The 16,963-nt window shown below is 41.1% G+C and overlaps 1 long non-coding RNA gene across 2 annotated transcripts in view; it reads right to left on the reverse strand.

The window, feature by feature from the left end:
* Nucleotides 1–616: 616 nt before the first annotated feature.
* Nucleotides 617–16,963, reverse strand: part of LOC147150033 (uncharacterized) — a 31,320-nt gene continuing 14,973 nt past the window's right edge. Inside the window, exons 3-4 of one of the 2 annotated variants that reach the window (XR_015086338.1) lie at nucleotides 11,092–11,232; nucleotides 617–1,409 (exon numbers count right to left, since the gene is read on the reverse strand). This is a non-coding gene — a long non-coding RNA (uncharacterized LOC147150033). Of the gene's footprint in view, nucleotides 1,410–8,212; nucleotides 10,969–11,091; nucleotides 11,233–16,963 lie in introns of those variants that run through there. The other variant, XR_015086339.1, reaches the window with a different exon arrangement.

Genomic DNA, 16,963 nt, shown 5'->3' on the forward strand with positions numbered 1-16,963 from the left:
CATATCCAAATGAGGGCTTCCATCCTCATAAAGTATTTAAAAACGGCAACGCTGAACGCATCTGAAATGTTAATCAGGTTTTCCCCCTTGTGTATGATTTATATTTAATTGTCACTTATTTGTGGGTACAAGTGTAAACTACACTCGGCCCACAGCAGAACGATCTCTATAGAGAGAGGGGAGAAAGGCACAACCATGCAGGAGATTATGGATTCTTTCTAGAAATGGGTACAGTAAACCAGGACAATACAGTGACACTACTTTTTATTGTTGTTGTTTATTTAGACAGCTGGTACTCATTAGATTGTATTACACGTATGTGTAATATAATATTGTTGTGTGCTAGCATGTTAGTGTACTCTCTGAATTAAAATAAAATAAACTTTTTTTATTGGTAGCCTGTCAAGTGTGAAACAGAACAACCAAGTACATTTTCTGTTATCTACTGTACCTGTGAAAAAATGAGCAGAAGTTTGGATGGGGTCCAGCATGGTTAAATTGCACAGCTCGGATAAAATTGGGTGTGTAGCGTCAGGAAGGGCATCCATCGTAAAAAGTCTGCCAAATAAATTCTGCCAGGTAGTGGCCATACGCCACCATTAATGTGGAACCTTGAGTATAGTAACGAAATAACACCAAGTAGCCCTCACGTCGGGTCATGCCCTGTCGTCATGGTAACGACAGCCATGCTCGTCATTTGCATGAGACGAGATCGCCTATAAAAAGATAGTGATTTGAACCAGAGTGTGACAAGTATATATTAAGTGTAGTGTAATCTTTTTTTTTTTTAATCATTTTTGTATTTTGACAGAACACCACAAGGGTTTTATCAATACACCTGGGATTTTTTTTAAGATTGTGAATTGCATAATATGTCTCCTTTCACTATCATCTGTCAGGTTGAACATTGCTTATTACCCTGCAAAATCCTGTCTGAGAGCCCAACTTTTTTTGACAGAAAAAAAGCAACTTTTGCGTAGGTCACAAGTCTTCAGTGTCACTTCTCCTTCTGCTGACCAATCAAAATCAAACAGACGTGTGACTTGATTATGAAGGTGTCTGATATCACAGCACTTGCAATCAGAAAAATCTTGCACACATGTGCCCTCTCCCTTCCTCTATGTCCTTCCTTCTTTCTTCCCCTCCAGAGCTTCTCTGTTCTCTCCCCAGTCGGGATTATTTACCAGCACATCCAGCAGACTGAAGCGGCGCAGCTCCCCTGCCCCAGGAATGCCCGCAGCCAAGCAGCAATCAAAGCGAAGCGTCATCCCTCTACCACCTGCTCCCATGGGTGCTGTGGAGGCAGTGCAGTGGGGATGAGAAGGGAGAGGTGGTGCTTAGGGATGGGAGCGAGACGCAGGTAGCGGAGATGGAGAGTGTGAAGAAAAGACTCTGTGAGTGAAATAACCCTAAAAGAGAAATAAATCGTGGATCAGATGGATTTTATTTTTATTTTTTTAAAGGGATTGAAAATAAAGTATGACTGCTGATGACTGTAGCTGTAAAAGTAGGGTTTAAAAAACAAATCCGCTGCATTTCAATGGGCAACAATAATACGCGGATTTCCACATTTGTGGGTCGGCCTGTTTTCAGGCAGGGGTCCACTGTATAGTTTTAATTTGTAATATCACCATTCACCACCAGATGGCAGACAATGTTTAGTTGCGCTAGCACCGAGTCTTATACTGCCCTATACTACATACTATAACGTGAGTAGGCCCAATAATTTTTGGCAGATTTGGAATGACATGCAGGACAAACGTAGTACCTTAATAATATTAATATTTTGAGTGAGTTGATTTTTGTGAAAAAAAAATGCACAAAATGAGTTCCTGCACATAATTGTGGCTTACTGTTGAGCAGTTCTGTGCCATCCTTGAATGGTATTATTTATGCACGAGAACCGTTTGCACTGAAAAATAATCACAGTATGTTGTTATTTTTTTGATTGTTCAAACACTATCTTGTTGAAGGCTGCAATCTTTCATACATGCATTGAGCGTGGAATATATTAAAATACTGTGATGTGCGTTGATTCAATAAAAAACAGACATATGCAGATACTTTGTCCGTATTTCAAATGGCATTCCTGTCATACATGTGAGTAGGAACTACATGTGGTCCCCCAGTTGCGCTGGTAACAAAAAAAAAAAAAATCTGCCTGTCTCCATCATTTAAGTGGAACATGCCTGAAGAAGACTCACGATTAAAGCAACAAGACTCCACTGTCAACACTTGATGTACCTGTAGACGCATTTGTATTCTTTTTGTTTTACACCTGCTTGACAGTCATTTTTATTTGATACAGTGTTTGACTCTTTTGAACAGCAGCCACCCTAGCAATGTGCATGACAGGTCATATGTCTTTGACGGCATGGCTCAGTGGTAGAGTGGCCGTTTCCCAACACAGAGGTTGTGGGATCGCTCCTCGGCCATTGTGACCATGTCGAAGTATCCTTGAGCAAGATACTGAACCCCCAGTTGCTTCTGATGCTGCGGCATCAGTCGGTGAATGTGAAGTCAGTGTGAAGCGCTTTGAGGGCCAGGTGGAAAAGCGCTATACAAGTGACAGCCATTTACCATTTGAAATAAAACCAAACCAACAATTACAGAGGACTTAAAGGGGAAATCAGCCAAAACATATTTTTTTTAAGAATATTTTCCCAGCAGGCCCACTAGTTGAAACACGACATTTTGATTAATATTGAGTTTGTGGAATATGAGTTAAACAGCAAACTCCACCTCTTTTTAGCCATCTCAGGGGGCGGCCATTTTGTCTGCAGACTGAAAATGACATCACAACTGCTCTAACTCTTTTCCACGCAATATTTCTCAGAATATCTTGTTTCAACAAGTGGGCTTGCACAGAACATTCATTCATTCATTATCTCTACCGTTTCTCCTCACAAGGGTCATGGGCGTACTGGAGACTATCCCAGCTGTCTTTGGGCAGCAGGCGGGGGACACCCTGAATTGGTTGCCAGCCAATCGCAGGGCACACAGAGACACTCACAATCACACCTAGGGGCAATTTAGAGTGTCCAATCAAATTACCATGCATGTTTTTGGAATGTGGGAGGAAACCGGAGTGCCCGGAAGAAACCCACGGAGGCACGGGGAGAACATGCAAACTCCACACAGGGAGGCCGGAGCCGGTATCGAACCCACGACCGCTGAACTGTGAAGCGGACTAGCTAACCAGTCGACCACCGTGCAGCCTGCACAGAACATATTCTTGAAAAAAATACATTTAGGATGACTTCCTCGTAAAGAATGTGTTCCATGCCCCATACTGTCCTCAAATTTATGTCAGGATAAAGTTGAATGAATATTTGATGTACAGCCTTACTTTGACTGACTTATAATGAAACCTACAACGTGCAGCCAGGTGAGGAAGCAGGAGCACCACTTCTCCCACGGTCTCATTGTTTTGTGTGGAGGTGGGCGGAAGTTGAGCCCCGAAGGCGGCTCGGGCCCACCTGCTGCTCTGTCAAAGGTTCCACCTGGACCAACTGCTCTGGTCTCTCTCCTCTTCTATATTATGCATGACACTGTGAAATGAGAAGTTTCTTTTCTGTTTACTTTTTATCCATTGAAGGACTGTTAATCGATGGATGGCTGATAAAATGTTTACATGCAGCAGTAATTACATTTGTAAAATCATCAAAATAAAGCTATTAAACTTAACTTGGCATAGCCTAATCGTCTTAACTTGACGTGGCATAACTTGACGTGGCTTGACTTTGTATGACTTAACGTGAGGTTAATTCACATGACGTGACTACACGTCACGCAACTTCGCAAGTGCCGCAACTTCACAATACGAAGCAGTAGCGTAACCTCACACATCCTAGTAGTCATGTTGCATTACGTACGTAGCAGTAGCAAAATCCCACATAACATAACATTACACACCGTAACTCAAGATATATCATAATATCAGTAGGGTAACATTACATAATGTCATTTAACATTACACAAAGTGACATGGTGTAACCAAACCTTCCATAACATGACATAATGCCATTCAACACAGTATACAAGATACATGACACACACAGCATGTTGTTATGCCCCCGTGGAGGAAGTGATTAATACCGTATAATGAGAAAATATTTTATTCATATATAATTGTACATAAATCATACACTAGGGTAACAGATAAAAGAATAGCTACAGTCCTAGTAATTACATGCAGTATAATGTTCTGAAATACAGCGCTAACACTCTTTCCTATTTAAAGTGCAACATCAGCTGAGAATGGGGCCTCATCATTTGATCCTATTCTCCAGATGGAAGAAAATACAGCTCCAGAGGGTAATGTCAGTGTTAACAGCTGGTTCCACAAATAAGCAAGTGTTTGCTACTGAAAGTACCTCGTTCAACTCAATTATGTTCCACTGATGGGGACTAAATTGCTATCCTGATCCCCAAATTTGTCTTAGACTCTAATAGTTAGAGGTATTGCATAACCTATGGAAGTTGCACATATTCATTCGTACATCTGTGTGAATATATCACAGATTTAAAGTGATCACATTCCTTTGAAATGAACTGCTTTGTAGCGCCCCAAGCAACAATCTCTCGTGCCTATTAGCCGCAGTTGTGCTCCAATTAGACCATGATGAAGTTAGTCTGTCTTAATTGTCCATTAAGGTAATTATCACACGCAGTAATTGCCTTTTAAAATAAAGTGCACCCAAAATGATCCGGTAGCTGAATTCTGATAAGCGCTACACCTAAATTAGACCGATGATGTTTAAGATGAGTGATAAAAATACATCAGGGAGTCATTAAACCACAGGGAAAACACTTGCTGGGATCATTAAATGTTCAGGAAACACAATTCCGACACCATTCCTTTGAAACGACATAAACACGGCTATAAAGCGGATAGATCTCTCAACAAAACTTGATCAAACTAGAAGAGCACTTAGTAGAGTGCAGAACTATGACAAGTCTGAACTGTTAACAACATTGAAAATGAGACAGTGGGCTTCTCATGTTCTAGTCACGCATCCACTCTGTAAACAACACAGTCTCATCCATCTATCTACCTATCTATCTATCTGCCCGATTGTCTGTCCGTCCGTCCATCCATCTGTCTAAGATAGACTATATCTCATGCAAACATCGGTGTAAAAGAGGTTGGCCGGGATGGTGATCGACGCCCAGATGTCAGGGATTTCGTACATGGCTATGGTAAATGAGTAGAGGTGAGAATCTTTGAGTAACTTGAGCGCTACTTATATTGTTGCATCCATATTATAGGTGTAAAATATTTGCAGTTTTCCAGCCCAATGGAAAGAGTACCAGAGAATGCGGGCAGAGAAAATAGCCGCATTTTATAAAAACACAACTAACACAACAGATTTTTTTTTTTTTTTGACTGATTTACCAGAAAACTGTTATTTGCTTGGAAATTGGAAAGTGACATATGATTATTTAGAAAGAGAGAGAGAGCGCTTGGCATTCCGCTTATGTGACGGACCGTTCCACATAGTCAGACTAAGCATAGTCGGAAGCCCATTTTTTTTCCATCTATGTCAGGGTGTCGAACTCCGGTCCTCGAGTCCCGCTGTCCTGCCCGTTTTCCATCTCTCCCTGCTGCAACACACCTGTTTCAAATGATCGGCTCATCAGCAAGTTCTGCAGGAGCCTGATCCTGATCCCGATCGTTTGAATCAGGTGTGTTAGACGAGGAAACCTCTAAGACATGCAGGAGGGCGGCCCCCGAGGACTGGAGTTTGACACCCCTAGATCTCTGTAATCATCTATTGCCTATTTAAACCCGGAAATCGTTTTTTCCTCTTTGTGAAAGCCTCTGTGCATATGGGCTGTAATTTGCGACGCCGCCACATCATGCAACTGCAATTCATATTTGGAATCATCGCAAAACCAGTGGCTGAGACCCTCGCACACTGCATTTCAATGTGTGTCAGATTTTCACCATTCATGGGCCGGCACAGTCCCGATACCCACTGAATAGCGGGGGTCCACTGCATATGATAAAATGTGAAAAAAAGATTAAGAGTGGGCGAATAAGACAGCATGGCGTGCGGCAAACAGTGTTGGGGCCTCATGCCAAGCGAGGGCCTAGTAAACACCTGAGCCTCAGAAGATGATGATGGCTGTCACGGAGCGAGAGGCGGCTCACACTCGCGATAATAGTAATAAACAGCAGCATAAATGAGCTTGCCGCCTGTATGCATCCATGTGTGTGCAAATGAACTCACCTCTTACCGTTGGCTGGGCTTTATGGATGGCTTGCACATTGTCAGGATAAAGGCAGATCCATTTGTGTCTCACAGCCGGTGAGCGCACGGCTCCATCATATCTTTCAGGGGCCATCATCCAACTCCAACGTCCTCAGATCAGAATTCCTCCCTTTTTACGCTCCCTGTTAAAGGAGCAAACCTGCCCTGCTCCTCCTTTTTGCATGATCTATGATGTTGTATTATTAGCCTATTCTTCACGTTTCAACTCTGTTATAATGATGCTGTATTTTTCTAGTGAAATTTTAGTCGACATCGCTGACGGAAGCCCATTTGAAATTAGAGGCGAACCAGCCTATATACTATTTTTTTCCACGTAGAAAAAAAGGCGAATGACGGACAATATTTTTATCATTTATAACCACCTTTTGCCCAGATAACAGCTTTGCACATCTTGATATTTTCCTCAGTCAGTTCTATGTTGTGGATGATGCTTTATGACCCGGACTGACTATCAGTTCACAGCTGTGAATTATCAAGCGTTAGTAGTTTTAATTTCTTGACCAGCATATCTGCTCCAAAGTTCTGAGGCTCTGGGTCCAAATCTTGGCTCTTGCTTTTCTGTGTGGAGTTTCCATGCTCTTATTTTCATGTTTCACCGGGTACTCCAGTGTTCTCCTACATCCCATAACAATCTTCTTAAGTGAAGACTAAATTGTCCATAGGTATGAATGTGGATATGAGTGTGAGTGGTTGCTTGTTTAAATGTACTCTGTGATTGGCTGGTGACCAGCCCAAAATTTATCGAGCCTTTCACTTTCCGGTACATTCACATGGCATTGAAATTTTTATTTACCAAGTGCCATTGCCAACTACAGGCCTGGCATGAATATGACTGCCTTTTCAGTCATTACTAGACAACATGGTGACTATTTTCCGATCATAGTTATCACTGATTACTGTACACACTCAAGTTGTTTTATTTTTTCACTTAATCATCATTGGGTTGTGCACAGAAAACCAAGAAACAAAATGAAGAAAAGTGGGGAGATTATCTCATTCCTAGTCATATTTTATCATCACATTTTGAACATATTTTTGACAGTTGAAACTTTATTGTATTGCATTCTGTGTCAACACATCCAATTCATTTTTCTCGCTTGGGGCCAATTGGTGTCGGAGCATGTGAAATGATTCGACAAGTTATATTTGATTTTGCTGAGAGTCATATCTGTGGGCTTCAGCCCGCTGCCAGAACTTTGAGAAGCATTAAAAGGCTCACATTGAGGCTCAGGATGGCTAATGAAGGTGGGACGGCCCACTAATTGGTCAGCAAAATACACTGACTCAGCTCCGCCGCCATCCCACCGGGGCCTGTATTAACGGAAGTAAGATTTGTGGACTAGGCTGCTGGCAAGGCGTTGGATGACCTTAATTATTAGTAACAAGCAGCATATTAATGTCCCTGAAATGTGTTAATTCCTGCCAGGGTGCCTGACAGTGATGACTTTAATGCTTCCCATTCAGCCATTATCCCCCATCCCCACCAATTTACTTTTAAACACCACGCATGGCACCGGTGAAAAAAAATTTGAAAGGAAATGTGTATTTTTACATTGCTGTCTGCATTTTAATCGATTGCACCTCGGTGACTGTACTTCATACTTTAATCCTATTAGAAGCTTCAACATGCAGGATGTGTACTATGTTAGTCCTTGAATGAACTGTCATGCAATGTACCAAAGTCTGTTTATTGCCAGTTGCTATGCGATGGGATTTCTAAATGCCTTGTGAGTATCAGAGCAGAGACTTCCACCAAGGCTTTACACAACACAAAACTCACAAGGTGCTACAGTTTAGGATCTTAAAAGAAACAAACTGATTCAATGAAATTTAACACGGATGATGATGGTGATGATGATCATTGTCAAGTTCACACCAAGTGAGACATTAGTAAACAACGCACACAATGAGGAGAGAAGACACTCGACACAACATTGTCTTTTTTCTTGCAAGAAGAGCGGAGGGAAGTTTACGATTACGGTTCCTAAAACCCTCTGCGCCTCCTCCCTTTTATTTTCTTAGGAGTCCCTGATTACAAAGGTGTTCCAGCTCTAAGGGGAAGGGTAGCGAAAGCAGCTGGAACACTTTGAACTTGTTTTGTCTATGTGTGTGTGAGCCATTATCATACATATGTGGAAGCAAAGCACACCAAGCAAGTTGGGCCTTTACATGAAAAAAGCTAAAGCTAAACCCACAAGCTAATAGAGCTAACAAGCCTAATTATGAAAAATCTAACATGAATCGTGATATACATTATTATTCTTGCAATCATCATCGTAGAAGTAAGAGTAGTAGTATTAGTAGTGACTCTGGCTTCCTCTCAAATTTCAAAAACATGACTCAAATTGTCTGTAGGTGAGAATGTAAGTGTGAATGGGCATTTTACAAAAGTTTGCTGTCCGTCATTCGTCATCAGTCAGCAGTCTGGGTACCCGTCAAACATGACTGTAATCGTCTTGTCAGTCATTCCGTCAGTCCGTCATTTTATTTTAAACGCGCTTCCGTCAGTAAACATGAAAAAAAAAAAAGGTCCAACAGATGAAAAATCCATCCATCCATCTGAATCGATTTGATTAAAATGGTAAATGGAGTGCACTATCTACATCATAATGTGTCGGCTTGCTGCTCAAACAGCTTTGCACTCACATAGACTTGACATTTCACATAGCCTACACTTATTTGCCAGTCTATTGAATTGTAAATTGGAGCCTGTTGCCATTTAACTCTTGATAAAATTGTGATTATCTTAACCAGAATCCCATGTCACATTGTTGCCAAAGGTACAATCCTGGCGCATTAAAATGCTTACTAGTCCTTGTGAAAACTGAAATAAATTACCCATTACAGTAAAAGAATGTTTTATCTTTGAATTTGTCTTTTACTTCTCCTCTTCTTCTTCTTCTTCTTCTTCTGTCTTTTAGTGGTTAGCAAACAACTTTTGGTGCATTACTACCATCTTCTGAAATGGAGTGTGGGAGGCGGAAAAATACCATTTCACAACCTCCTAAGCCCACTCTTTCCAAAAATAAAAATAGAAATTTAAAACTTAACTTAAACTTAAGAAATTTTCTGTAAAACTGCCTTTGTATTCAAAGCAACTTTATTACTTCTGAATGTTCTTAGTCAGCTTGACTAACTCATGATTCTCTTTTTGGTGCATACCGCCACCTGCTGTACATATACAGATAATGCAGTCTGGGTCGCGTTTTCGTCTCTCTTCAGCAGAACGAGCGTCTGTCATTAATGGACTGTCAGGTCCATTTGGACTTGACCAAGTTAGTGTTGATTACACAGATGGCTGAAAATCCACTTCCGTTTCCGCTTAGTCCGTCATTTTTAAAATGTATCTATCGTCTAACGTCAGCAAAACGTGCGCCTGCCATTGACGGATAGACGGACCGGTCCGTTGGTCAGACAGAATGCCCACCTCTGCAAAGTACGCGTGTGTACCCATGTATATATAGGTGGCCACTGTATGTAACAAAAAGTCTGACTTTGATGTGCCATTTAAATAAATGTTTAGTGCTTTTGAAAATACACAGTTTTTTTCTGAAATCCGAGTTTATACTATACTGCTGCGAGCGCAATGATAGGAGTTCGCATTCACATCACATTCCTTCTCTTCTTGGTTGAATCACTCTCACAATTACACAGAGCCTTTTTATATCAAATTAAATGCAGAACGGCGACCTTTTCAAAAATGCCCACCTTCTTGTCTGTGGTTTGGCATCCAAGTAAGAAAAACAAAACGTGAAATTTAACTTCAGTGTAATTATAGTCAAAATCTTCATACCTCACTGATGTGAGGCTACCACGATACAAATACTGTAAATGAAACTAACATTTCCATAGAATGAGGACTATTTCTCCCTCAGTATGGCTTCTTGAGAATGTATTTTTCTTGTGACTTTTTTCAATAATTCAAATCCTTAAAATATCTGAAGTACTGCACAGCTTCAGAAAGTATGTAATGACATGTTAACCATTATTGTCTGCTGTTATTCCTGTTTTAATTAAGTCTTTGATTAAAAGGCTATTAGTGCCAAAGAGTATTGAATATCCTGTTATGCGTCACCATGAGTGAATTTTCTTCACACAACTTCATGCTGATTATTGAACTTTTATGGATATTACTGTTTTATTAAATGTATCATCAAGACAAAGTTATTTTTGGAAGGAACCCCCAAGGTAGAGCTTTCCTGATGTCAGCATGAAAAGGTCTTTCATTCAACGTGACATAAATGACCCGATACACCAGACTATTCTGAATGTGTCATTCATTAATTTAAGATGAACTAGGAATTTAATTAGTCAAGAACCACTGCTGATGGTGACAGTTAACCATACCTGTCAAGTTGTACGCTTTCTACGTCATTTGTGCTGGTGGAAACACCTTTTTAAACATGTACGCCGTACATCGCGAATCTGTACAGCCAGTGTCAATTTTATCAATGTTATCCATTCCCGTTTTTGCCGCCTGACCACAGTCGGGAAACGCTGGAGAGAGCTTTCTCCAAGGCCGGCATTGCCTCCTGGATCGCGGCCGTCGCACGTCGTCGAAAGGGGGGGGGGGGGGGGTCCCGGTAGCACCACAACACACGTCAGGGGGAGACAAGGTTCTTCCGCGGTCGTCCTCACGCAAGCGTACAACAAACCCACACATCACGCACAAGCTGCCACGCGCTGATTTCTGATCACGTGACAGCAGCCATTTGAAAATAATGTGTAAGATTATATACAGATATGTACGGTCAAATTACAACTTTTGTAAGATTCAGTGCAAGTCGGGGTTGACACTTATGAGTTAACTCACCAGACTTATGATCCGTGCAGGCAGCCTGGGTTCAATTCACACTCATTGTCTCTGCTTGGCTCTGATTGGCGACTATTCCAACGTGTAGTCTGTCTTTCGCCCAAAATCATCTGGCTTAGGCTCCAGCTCTCGACCAGGAAGCTGTTTTGAAAAATGGACAAAAATAATTAACACAGACGTTCCTGTCAGATTTGAAATGTCAACGAGGACGTAAATGAAATATGGATGGACAACAACCAGAATCCTGTCTTATCATATCTGCTGGGTTTTTTTTTATTGACATCAGCATTGCTTTTGCTCAGTCTTCTCACTTGAAACACAAACTGCTGCTCCGAGCGCTTTCACCATGAACAAAGATGTGTCAGAGGCCTCACACCTTGGCCCATTAGACGGACACGGTGAGCAATTGTGGCAGGTCCACTAACAGGAGTCCACGATGGCAGCTTGCATATGGTACAGTCAGGGTCCTGTGATGGCTTGGTGAAAGATGACACCGCTCGGTCTCTTGCTGTGAGCTGTCATCGTTCGCATTGATTGGGTGACAGATGAGCCCCAGGATGAAGTACGCAGTGGCAGATTGGCTTTGCTTCTTGTTTTTGCTTCCTGCTTTCTTGGCATGATGCAATTGACACAGAATCTATTGATCGGGCAATTATAGGAGTGGACTGGCAAGGAAATAATTGCACATCCTTAGATCTCCTACCAGACCTTGCAGACGTTAGCTGGACGCGCCTACCCTCTGGAAAACCAACAAGGGTTTAACTGAGAACATCATGAAATTGATTTCTGCTTGTCCCTAACCACTTGCTCATTAACTTGGGTAGCAGCAGTGGTAGGCAATCCACTAGCACACATATAAGTATCGATTGGCCTGGAGGACAAAGAGCCTAAATCACAAAGAAACCTAAAGCTACTTGTTAGGACTAGAATCAACCGAGGGCTTAATTGTGTTGTGTGGCTTGGAATTGTTATTAATTTTTTTTCTATTAGCTCAATGCCTTGTTGTCAAACTGCTTGGCATTCAGGCGGGCTCAATCAAAACAGCCCCCACCTTTAAGCGAACGCCACCACATATTGCAAGGCGAGTTAGAACAGCGTGGGGCCAAAGATTACTTTTAATGGTGCTCTTAAATCAGCCCGAGTGTCAGGGTGAGGGGCTTGTGTGGGCGCGACATCCACCAAACCGCATTACTCACTCTCTAGAGGCCCACAGTGAGGGGACAGCGGCGTCATATAAAAGCCGCCTTAACTCGGTGCTCTAATTGCCTGTTGTTCTTTAGCAACACTCGAGCTGACGGAGAGGCGTTTAAAGACAAGGATTATAGCTTTTAGAAGCGCGATCGATGCTGGAGGAGGAAGCGAGCACCTCTCATGTACAACGAAACCTGAGAATATTGACGCTGTCAAAGCCTGAGAGGTCTCCAGTGCAACTAAATTTATCTCAGCAGGTGAAGTTTAACAAGGTTGTCTTGGAGTGAAGCATATATTTTTCGGCGGCTGTAGCTCTTACTTACCAAAACAGATTATCCATTTTGTTGTACAGGGGAGGAAAAGTGACATGAAATGAGAAAATAATGAGCGGCACAAGTAATGAGCCTTGCGCCAGACATCGTCATCTTTATCAAGCGAATGTAAGTATTGACTGAGACGAGGTACTTTATTTACACATAAATTACCCATTGAGATTTATAATAGCAAGAAAAGATGGAGTGCATGTGCTAATTACTGTATGAACAATTACCAATAATATGTGCAGCGTTTTAATGACTCTTAATTAATGTTGTATGGGCTGTAACAAGAAAGGTAAGGAACTGGTAGGCAATACAATGTTCCAATCCGAAGTTGGTCACAATAACAGTAAGAAGGAAGTCAATAAAATGAATTAGATTTGGAATAATTTCCTCCCCAGTTGAAATTGCAGCATTATAAAAAGCTATAAACCGTAACACTTTAACAATTTTTGCCCCTCAGGCATGTAGATGTCAAACTCGGGGCCCAGGGGCAAGATCCAGTCCGCCACATTTTTTTTATGTGGCCTAAGAAAACAAATCATGTGTGTCAACTTCCACGATCCTTGCTAAAATCCAAACCGAAATTTCAAATTGTCATGTGTAATAAATATTAACATTGAGATTTTGCAAAAAATGTTACGTTAAAATTTTGTTTTACAAGTAACAGTAGTTGAACAAACTATTATCTTTGACTTGTGATTTCTAATGTATTAATCCATCAATTTGTAAATGAGAAGATTAATCATGTACGTATTTGATTTCACAGTCATAACAGTTTTCTGAGAGAAGCCATAACCGGCACTATGGACTGTCACAAAATGAGTTTGACAGCCCTGGTATAAGAAAATACGTATTTACAAAATAAACAAAAACCCTCTTCACAACAAACTGATCACTTCACTGAAATGAAATCAACGTCAAGCTCAGCATTATGAATCTACTATTTAACTTACCCATAACAAACTCATCATTAGGGTGCCGAGTGAACCGGTGAGCAGCGTACACCCTGCAATGGTCACCAGGCAATCGCAGGTCACATCCAGAATGTACCCTAAACACAACCAATCAAACTCCTACAGACAATTTAGAAAATTTAACTTACTGTGCATGTTTTTGGAACGTCGGAGGAAGCCAACGTAACCAGAGAAAAACAATTTTTTGATGCTGGGTGAAATGAGGTCTAGTAAGGTGTGCCAAAACCTGATTTGCTCATGTCTCACATTATGACATTTGTACGACATTTAAAACGAGATTGAAGGCTTTGGGAAGAGAGGTTTCACTTTTCACTTACACTTACGCATAAATAAAGATTGACCACTACATACACTTGAAGGGAGAGAAAAAAAAGACGTAGATAACAGGCCATGGCCGCACACACCTGGAGGCCGCGCTCCAGACATCCTCGAGAGTACAATGGGGGCAAGGGAGACAGTGATGGATTACAGGCACATCTGGGTTGTAATAAGTAGGTCCCACATCCCACCTGCATGCAGCAGGAGGCAGGAATCCTGTATAATGGCTGCACATAGTAAGGCCATGTCATGTAGCCAAGGCTCTCTCATGGCTTGTCAGCATGCAGGCACACATCTCGTCACAGCGGGATTTACAACTCGGAATAAATAAAGAATAGAGCGGTCCCGTGAGGAGTCGGGGCTTTTCAAACTATCTTTTGTTGTCTTTCTTTCTTTCTTATTTTACTTATTTATTTCATTTATTTATTTTAACCAAATCAGACTTAAATCCAAAGGTGTGGGTTTCGCAAATTCCATGCTTAAATTTGTAAACGTGCAGGTTGCCTTAAGCCTCTGTAGCACGCCTGGGGAAAAAAAATACATTACGATAATTTATTACAACCACCTTGTTTTTTTTGTTTTTTTGTTCTTGTATTATTTTCAACCAAAGATAGGATTAAAATAGCTACAATTTGGGATCATTTCATGATCTCAGGCTAATTTATTTCATCAAGTGTGGGTACGTATAGTACACCCATCATCAAAATTAATAGTAAGTAAATAATTTGTTTGGTATGTTAGACTATACAGTCAAACATGACTGTTTATCTGATTTTAAATCACTGTAGTTTTATTATAGGTTTATTGCAAGTTATTTAAATTAATGTAAATGCAGTCGAATCAAATTCAACCAGCATTACAAAACGGATCGCCATTCAATTTCAAAGGTTCAACAATAAAGTGTATTTTGTACAAAGAAAGATATTCAGTTTAATGCAAATCAATTCATACCAAGAATTTAATTGATTCCCTTTTGGCATGTTGTACATGAGCAGACAAACAGCATGATGATGCAGATGAATATGAATGATTCGTAACTCATCATCAAGGGCTGACTACAAGACACTACTCTACAAAATGAGACGCTTTGCATTTGTCAGGGTCTTTGTCCATCCAAATGTTCAATTTAAAGAGATGTATTGTCACACACATGTGCGTTGTGTAGCTAGTTCACATTAAAGAGATATGGCCATAGTAATCAATAATTACACAATTTCCTCAAACAGCGATCCATCTCAAAAACACACCGAGGGCTCTATTCCATAGAAGGAATATGTGGAAATTCCGGTGTTTCCTGATTTTCATGCAGTCCGGGCACGATCCTCACTGCGCATGTTTGCCCATTTGGCAGAGAGGTCTGCCCTAAGCTGGGTTTTCCGGTGCAGTGAGGGTGTGCCCTTTAAGAAACGCCTGGCGGAATGACAATTTGGTGTCAGAAAGTCAGTCTAAAGTTACACCTCTAAATACTGGCGCCGGTAGCCTAATGTGATTTTGGTGAATTTGAATTTTTGAATTTATTTTTAAATGTTCTTAAGATTGCAAGTTACTTGTCACATCCACTATCTCTGCATCCCAAGCTCCACCCACTACTCCTGCGTGTATGTGTGTAATTGCAGGGTTCAACACATGCATGTTGAAGTCATCTAGCAGTTGCACCTCATCTAACCAATTAACAGCTGCCCCTTGTTTAGCCGATGTTGGACTCCACCAAGCTGTCAGATCATCAAAACTCTTTCATCATGTTGCATGCGGCCATTTAGAAATTTCGAATGATATACTTACCCTTCCCCATGTTCCAAATCTGCCTCCTGCTACTCCCTTGGGCTCCTATTTTTGGGGACTCTGTTCCTTATCTACACCCTGAATTTTTTTTTTACTCGATCCACAGCAATATCCACTCATTGCAATAAAGATCCCTCCATCATAACCTGCTGTTTATCTCTCATATCGACATCTGGCCTATTAATTTCTAAGAGTTGGGTATCAAAAATAATGTATGGTTGAGTGCCATTTTAGTTTGCTTTATAAATAATTACATTATCACTGTTGGATAAAAAAGTATGAATTACAATGACAATTTAACTATAAATAAATAAGCCAGTGATTTACATTCATATTATCTTCCCAGTGAGCTATTAGCTTTGTCACAGGAGCAGTACAACAGGCACCGTTGGCATGTGCTTCCAGGGAGGTGTGTTCACGCTTCAGCGCCCTGCTTGTTTGAGAAGCGCTGACCCCTTACCGCAGCTACTGGCCGGTGCTGATGAAGTGCTTGACGGGCGGGTTGTAAGGCAGGTTGGATTAATTAGCACCATGGCGATATGCTGCTGTGGTCGTGTAAAGCCCTGACCTTTTTATGTTGGGGTGAATTCAAACAGAATTGATCTTGGCAGGATCCCACTATCTGTTAATAGATTTCCGTCAACGGTCTATGTATTTGGCAAACAAAACATGGCCTGTTATGAGCCATGATGACAAAACACTATAGTAGGCTTGAGCAAGGACAAGTCTATTTGCTGGGTAAATCTAACAAAAACATATGCACCACATTTCTATTCAATTCAATCTTAATTCATTAATATTGGCTAAAAGTTAGTACATCATATCAGAGGACACACACATTGAACTCAAGAATCCAACAAAGTACTCTGATTAATATTGCATTCATGTAATAATAATTAAGCCAATTCATAGATCCATTTTAAAACATCTCACAGGGCCGCCATTTGGGCCAAAATGCCCCTCTGCTGTTGTTGACTGAAACTGATGTCATAACTGCCCTCTGGCTCGCATTGCAGATGTCACATGACCCAACCCAGAAAACAAGTGACATTTGCAATCCTCAAAGCCTTTTTTCATAGAATGCAATTTTACAAGATAGCAATAACATTTGTTGAGCAGCTTTTGCTCTGCATTGTGCCTTTTTCTTTTAAACTCCACTGTCTGTTGTGTCATGGTCTACTGCAACACTAATAGTAGTCTATTACTTTAAAGTAATGACTGGTGCCCAATCCAGGTTGTACCTGTCGCTCAATATCGGCCATGCTAGGCTCCAATTCACCTGCAGCC

Source organism: Filicampus tigris, chromosome 3 (assembly GCF_054856515.1).
Source record: "Filicampus tigris isolate MCC_2025a chromosome 3, RoL_Ftig_1.0, whole genome shotgun sequence".
Taxonomy (NCBI): domain Eukaryota; kingdom Metazoa; phylum Chordata; class Actinopteri; order Syngnathiformes; family Syngnathidae; genus Filicampus; species Filicampus tigris.